The sequence below is a fragment of the Colius striatus genome, chromosome 21, assembly GCF_028858725.1.
Source record: "Colius striatus isolate bColStr4 chromosome 21, bColStr4.1.hap1, whole genome shotgun sequence".
Lineage (NCBI taxonomy): Eukaryota > Metazoa > Chordata > Aves > Coliiformes > Coliidae > Colius > Colius striatus.
The window spans coordinates 1755838-1762766 of NC_084779.1; positions in this window are offsets into that span (position 1 = coordinate 1755838).

Sequence of the window (6929 nt, forward strand, 5' to 3'; positions counted from 1 at the left end):
CTGCTCTGTCCCAGCCTCTGTGCTGGTGTCCCAGGGAGCCACTGTGAAGCGGATTTCTTGCTCCCCAGCTGCCTCCTCCCTGCAGCCCTGCTCAGTGTCAGACTTTTCCTGACAGTGTGAACAGTGCTGTGCCTTTAGTAGAAGTTGAAGTTCTAAATTATTGCCAGGAATTATTCCAGAGGCCATCCCAGGGGAGGGGCAGCGCTGTGACTGTCACCAAGGGAGAGGGAGAAAGTTGTGCGCTGCTGATGTCACACAGGGACTTTTCCAGACCCCACCCGGCGTTTGTGACCTCACCTGACCAGAGTCTATAAAGCCTCCCAGCGGGACAGCCAGAGCCAGTTGGGCTGAGCTGCCCTCGGGACAACTCGGCTCCTTCTTTGGCTACTTGCCTTCCTGCTTGCTTCTACCTATTTGTTATTTGCTGCCCACTTCTCCTCAATTTCCATCCTCTTCCAAAGGTAAGGATGCCCTAAACTCTCAGGACAGGGAAGAGAATGTAGACAGGGATGACAGGAGAGGCTACTCTGCACCTCCCAGTCCATTTCCATGCTGAGCCCTTCTACCTCCAGAGCCTGGCCAAGGCTATGGGTAGTGTTGCTGTCTGGTGATTCTTCGGTTGACCTCAAGATGAGGCTTTGGAAGCTAAAAGGAATGCTTTGGGCCCAATCATGAGGGTTTAGAGCACAGAGCTGGTAGAGCAGAGCTGTGAATGGAAGGAGCAGCCGGAAACCTGCTCCTAGTTATAGCTCAAGCTATTCCTGTTCCCTTGCCTGGGACTACAGCTTGGCTGCACCTTGTGGTTTTGGTGTGGTGCTTTAGCCCTGGCTGGGTGCCAGGTGCCCACCAAGTCGCTCTATCCCTCCCCCTCCTCAGCTAAACAGGGGAGAGAGAAATAAAACAAGAGGTTTGTGAGGCAAGGTAAGGACAGGGAGATCCCTCAGCAATTAGTGTCTGGGGCAAAACAGACTCAGCGTGGGGAGAAAAGGTTTGATTTATTAATGAACCATTCAAAGTGATCAGGGAGAGGAGATCTCCTCCTCTGGAGGTCTTCAAAAGCCACCTGGACATGTTCATAGAATCATAGAATCACAGAATGGTGGGGGCTGGAAGGGACCTTTAGAGACCATCCTGTGCAACCCCACTGCTTTGACAGCCAGTGTGTGTCTGTGGGAAATGTTCCACCACCAGTGTGTGAGTGTGTGTGCAAAGGTTTTATCCTTGACCCTTTGATGATTCCAGAGGCCATCCCAGGGGAGGGGCAGCGCTGTGGCCGTCACCAAGGGAGACAGAGAACATTGGGTGCTGCTGATGTCACACAGGGGCTGTTCCAGACCCCACCCGGCATTTGTGACCTCACCTGGCCAGGGACTATAAATTCTCCCAGCAGGACAGCCAGAGCCAGTTGGGCTGAGCCGTCCTCGAGAGGACTCAGCTCCTTCTTTGGCTACTTGCCTTCTTGCTTGCTTACAGCCATTTCTTGTTTGCTGACCACTTCTCCTCAACTTCCATCCTCTTCCAAAGGTAAGGATGACCCAAACTCTCAGGACAGGGAAGAGGATGTAGACAGGGCTGACAGGAGAGGCTGCTCTGCACCTCGCAGTCCATTTCGATGCTGGGCTCTTCCACCTCCAGAGCCTGGCCAAGGCTATGGGTAGTGTTGCTGTCTGGTGATTCTTCTGTGGGCCTCAAGATAAGGCTTTGGAATCTAAAAGCAATGCTTTGGCCTCAATCATTAGAGTTTAGAGCACAGAGCAATAGCTCAAGCTATTGCTGTTCCCTTCCCTGGGACGACTTGACCATGCTGTCTGTTTCTCCTGCTAGATGCTGCTGTGGCTCTGTGCAATGGCTCTTTGCTTGGCCAGCGTCATCCCCTACGCCGTGCCTGGAGCGCTGGCACTGCTGGGCTGCTGGTGGCTCTACTCCCACAGCAAAGAGCAGCCCAGAGCTGGTGCTGAAGCGGCAGCAGCTGCTGAGGAAGCGCAGCAGAGAGGAGGGACAGAGGAGGAATCATCACCCCAAAGGGAAGCCTGTGTCCCTCAGGAACTGCCTTTGTCAGCAGCAGAGGAACCCCCAGAGCCCGACCTTCGGGATGTGTCAGCACCAAGAGCTGAGCCCAGCGCTGCTGAGGGTGACACGGCAGGAGCAGAGACAGGAGGATGTGCAGAGGAGAGCGGCGTCCCTGCTGCTGTTTGTGTCCCCGTGCAGAGCACAGTGTCCCGGCAGCGCTGCAGCCAGCCCCGCACAGGGCTCAGGCTCAGGCGCCGACGCAGAGCAGCGCCAGCAGCGCGTGTGGGAGCCGGGCAGGAGCCGAGCGGTGCCCAGAGCGCTCCCGGGGAAGCGGCCACAGGCGCTGAGGAAGCGCAGGAGGAACGAGGGCTAGAGGAGGAATCCCGGCCCGAAGCAGCAGCCGCCGTCCCCGCTGGCTGTTGTGCCCTCCCGCTCCCTGAGAGCGCAGTGTCCCAGGCAGGGCTGAGGCTGAGCTGCCAACCCAGCCCCGCGGCCGGCAGCAGCGCCGGCAGCGCCAGCAGCGTGTGCGGGACCCCGCCGGAGCCGAGCCGTGCCCAGAGCGCCGCTGCGCTGCCGCCATCCCCGCAGGCACAGCCCCGGGCTGCGAGCGGGGCCGTTGCCGGCTGTGGCACACGCAGCCCCTTCCCCGCCGCTCAGCACACGGCTGCCAGGAGGTTTGCTGGCGGCTGGATGCCGGCGGGCAGCGAAGTGGAGCCCGCGCCAGGTAAGGGCTGCTCGGCCCCGTTGGGCTCTTTGGCTCTTGGCTTCCAGACCCTAGATGGTGTGTGCTGGGGAAGGGCTCACTGGGTGTGAAGGGCTGCTGCTCGACTCGGGCCTCCTGTGCTGGCATTCCCAGAGCTGGGCTGGGTGGTCCCCAGGCATCAAGGGAAGCTTTCAGTGGGCTCTGTGTGATGGGACTTGACCCTTTCTGACATCCTGGGGAACCTGAGGCAGGAGCATCCCAACAGAATGCGGAGCAAGTGCTCAGTGGCATCTCTCTGCCAAAGGATCTCTTCTCCTGGGCTGGTGTGTGGGAGCTGCGTTGTGTGGGCTGTCTGAATGCTGACATGGTGCCTTTCTGGCAGGTTTCAGTGTGACTCACATGGACTTGGAGGACACAGACGGTGTCGAGGGGCAGACAGTGAGTCGCCAGAACCGGCGCCGAAAGAAAAAGTCCAATGTCCTTGTGTGGGAAATAGAGGTGCCCAAGGTAAGCAGCCACTGTCCTGCTCGTCCCTCCTGCCCTGCCCTACACAGCCATCTCCTCCTTCTTCCATCTCAGGCCAACCCAGGAAGATTCAGAACCAGCCAACGAGGGTTTCAGCGTTTAGCTGTTAGGGCTACACCCTGGGATGGTTGCTGGAGTCCTTTTTCTCCATCACTTTCCACCCTGATCTGTCAGGGTGATGCTCTGAAAGCCTTCAGCAGGCTTTGAGTTCACAGTCCTTGAGAGCAGGGGATGAGTTGTGGTGCTTTCCCCTGTGCAGGAGGGTCACGTTCCAGCTGCCTGTCCAAACCCACCCTGCAAATGAGCTGCAGGAACCAGGAAGATGGGCAAAAGAAGCCCCAGGGCACAGTGGGGTTTGATCTACATTTCCCTCCTTGACTCTTGCTTTCTTGTCTTTCCTCAAGGATACAGTCAGACACATGATTGGCAAACAAGGGCAGTTTATTAACAGCTTGAGGAGAGAGTCTGGGGCCACAATTTCTCTCTCAGCACTCCCTGACGTTGATGATTACGAAGTCTGTCAAATCAAAGGTAAGAGGAATGCCTCTTTGTGCAGGGTCTAGGATGTAGCTTGGGGGCCTTGAATTAGATTAGAAATGGATTCAGTGGCTTGGCAAGGCCACAGCTTTTAGCCAAGTGTTCTGCTCAGGCAGTGGCCTGGGCCTGGGCACGTGCAGCCTCTGTTGTAGGGCTGGGAATGCATTTGAGCAGCTTTGGCTGCTGGAGCTGAACCAGCCGCTTTTGCAAGATCCCTTTGGGCTTGAAGCAGCAGATAGGGGATGCTTGTCAGCATCTTGACTGGGAAGGATGTTGGAGCAATTGGGGCTGAGAAGTATCTGCCAGCCAATTGGGTCCCTGCTGCAGGCCAAAGCCGTTCCAAGTGGGGCCTGGGGCTCTGAGCTGCTCACGGTGGTTGGATCTCAGGGTCGGTGGCCAATCTTTTCCAACTGAACTGGTTGATGCAGCACAGGAGGCTTCTGGCAGCTGGGTTGCTTCCCATGGCAGGGCTGGAGGTGTCCTCAGCCTACCTGTGCTGCTGACCTTGGGTGGGATTTTTGTCTTCCAGGCCTCTCCCATCAAGTGGACAGAGCGCTGAGCCTGATTGGCGGGAGGTTCCAGCACCTTTGTCTGGACAACAAACACTGTGCTCGTTTCTGCTGGCAAAAGGTTATGTTCTAGAAGGATGTGGGAAGGGGTGTAGCATGGGCAGCTGCCCCAGGCTGGCCAGCAGGTGTTGGATCCCATCCTGACATGGTGCCCAGCACATGTGTGCAGTTGTGTTGGGTCCCGGCTGATGAGCAGCGGCGTCACTCACCATCCCCTGTGTACATCCCCTGGTGCATTGTTAGAACTGTTTCTCCTTCCCTTGTTCCTTGTTGTTGTTCTATTAAACTGTTCTGATTGCAACCTCTGGGAGCTTTTGATGTTTCCCCTTGTGTCTGGTTCCAGCAGTGAGCCAGCACCCTCCTGGCTCTTTGTCCCCAGCTGATCAAAACCAAAACATCTACCCTGTCCCTCCCCCTGCTCCAGTGACACCTCCTTCTGTCCTTAGGGCTGCAAAGTCCCAGCTGCCTCGATCCCTCTCTGCAGAGAAAAGCAAGAGGGCAATGAAAAGCAATGGGCCCAGGGGCTGAAAAGCTGCCCAAAGGGAAAGGCCCTGGGGGGGTTATTTGACAGCCCTCTCAGTAAGAGCCAGCAGTGTGCCCAGGTGGCCAAGAGGCAAATGGCTTCCTGGCTTGGACCAGCCATCGTGGTCAGCAGCACCAGGGCAGGAAGGCTGCACCTCCAATACTGTGCCCAGTTCTGGGCCCCTCACTACAAGAAGGACATCGGGGTGCTGGAGTGTGTCCAGAGATGGGCAACAAAGCTGGTGAAGGGTCTGGACAACAAGTCTGATGGGGACAGACTGATAGAGATTGGGATGTTCAGCCTAGAGAAGAGGAGGCTGAGAGGAGACATGAGCACTCTGTACAACTGCCTGAAGGGGAGCTGTAGTGAGGTAGGAGTTGGTCTCTTCTCTCTAGGAATAAATGACAGGCCATGAGGAAATAGGTTCAAAATTCTTCCAGGGTAAGTTTAGATTGGCCATTAAGGAAGAACTTTTTTCCCTGAGAGGGTTATTAAGCATTGGAACGGGCTGCCCAGGGAGCTGGTGGAGTCCCATCACTGGAGACGTTCAAAAGACACACAGAGGAGGTGCTGAGGGACAGGGGGTAGTTTAGTGATGAGCCTGGCAGTGTGAGGTGAGCGGTGTGACTCAATGATCTTCAAGGTCTTTTCTAAGCACAGCAATTCTCTAATTCTCTGATTCTAAATGGAAGCACATCACAACCTGTGCAAACATACCTGTTACACACAGAGGTAGAACACAGCACCAAGCTCAGCTTGTAGACCTGAAACCTACATGACCTCCAAACCATCACAGGTCACCTGTCCAGGTGCTACAGCCCATGTCCTGGCATGTTCCTAGGAAATACAGAGCATCACTAGGCACAGACACCAAGGGTCACATCAGAGCCATGCAAGTGATGGCAGCACACAGTTTGTACTGCACTGAATCACACACACTGTGTTTACCACATGTACAAGGTTTTACTGGAAGATAGATTAAGTCAATGTTTGGAAGGTTAATACAAGGCTGCAGTGTTCAGAACTAACTGCAGTGTGTACAAAAACAGTGGGAGACTGTGTCTTTACTTACAGCTTTTGATGTACCATTCACTGGCTCACATGGACCTCTAGAAGAAGAAACAAAAGTCCTCTCCCTTTCAGGCAGCATTTCCATACCAGGAGAGGGGCTCCTGACCAGGGACTGCTGGAAAGCACTGCCACAGCTGCTGGAGTCATGTGCCCAAAGTTTACAGGCAGAGACACGTCAAGTCAGGGGTTTTTGCTTGCAGATGGCTACCAGAATGCTGTTGGTCTGAGACACACTCTGACTCCTCAGTCTATTGGTTGAGAACAAACATTAGAAAGACAGAGCAGAACCACAAGCCAAGGACATGTACTAATTGTGGGGGAGACACACCTCTTTAAGGGGGCTGGAAAACATGACCATGCCAACAATGCTCGTGTGGCTGAGACAGAACTGGACTGTACAAATACATCCATGGCAGCAACACTCCTGGAGCCAGGAGTGCAGTGGAATAGCTGTCACTGTAACCAAGACACCTGATTCTCTCCCCTCCATAAAGCTCAGGGATACAGAATTCAACCTGGAGCATAGAGTCAGCTTAGGAGAAAAACAGACTTGGAAAGAGAACTCATTGCACTTGCTGATGTGATCAACTGCTTGCAGAGCTTCACCTTGGGGAAGGATTAACTATCCCTTCATCCCACTCCACACCACAGGCAATGCCCTGCAGGGTATTGCTCTTTTTCTCCAGCCTGGAATGGACATTGTCTTTAGGAAAAGAAGAGCAGTTGCTTACAAATGAAGTTGTTGTTGGCATGTTTTTGCTCTTTATCACTTGGACACAAAACCCCCAGTTGGAGGTTTCAGAATGCAAGAAATAGTCAAACACGGAGAATCAGACTCTTCTGAGATGGGAACAAATCAGGTGTTTACGCTACACTGGGTGTTTGTCTTTGCTCTAAAAGCAGAAACAGCAAACACAGAGAATAAGGAACCTCTCAGCGTAGAGGAAACAGCATCTGCAACTTGGGGCTCAGAAAAAACAACCCCAAGAGC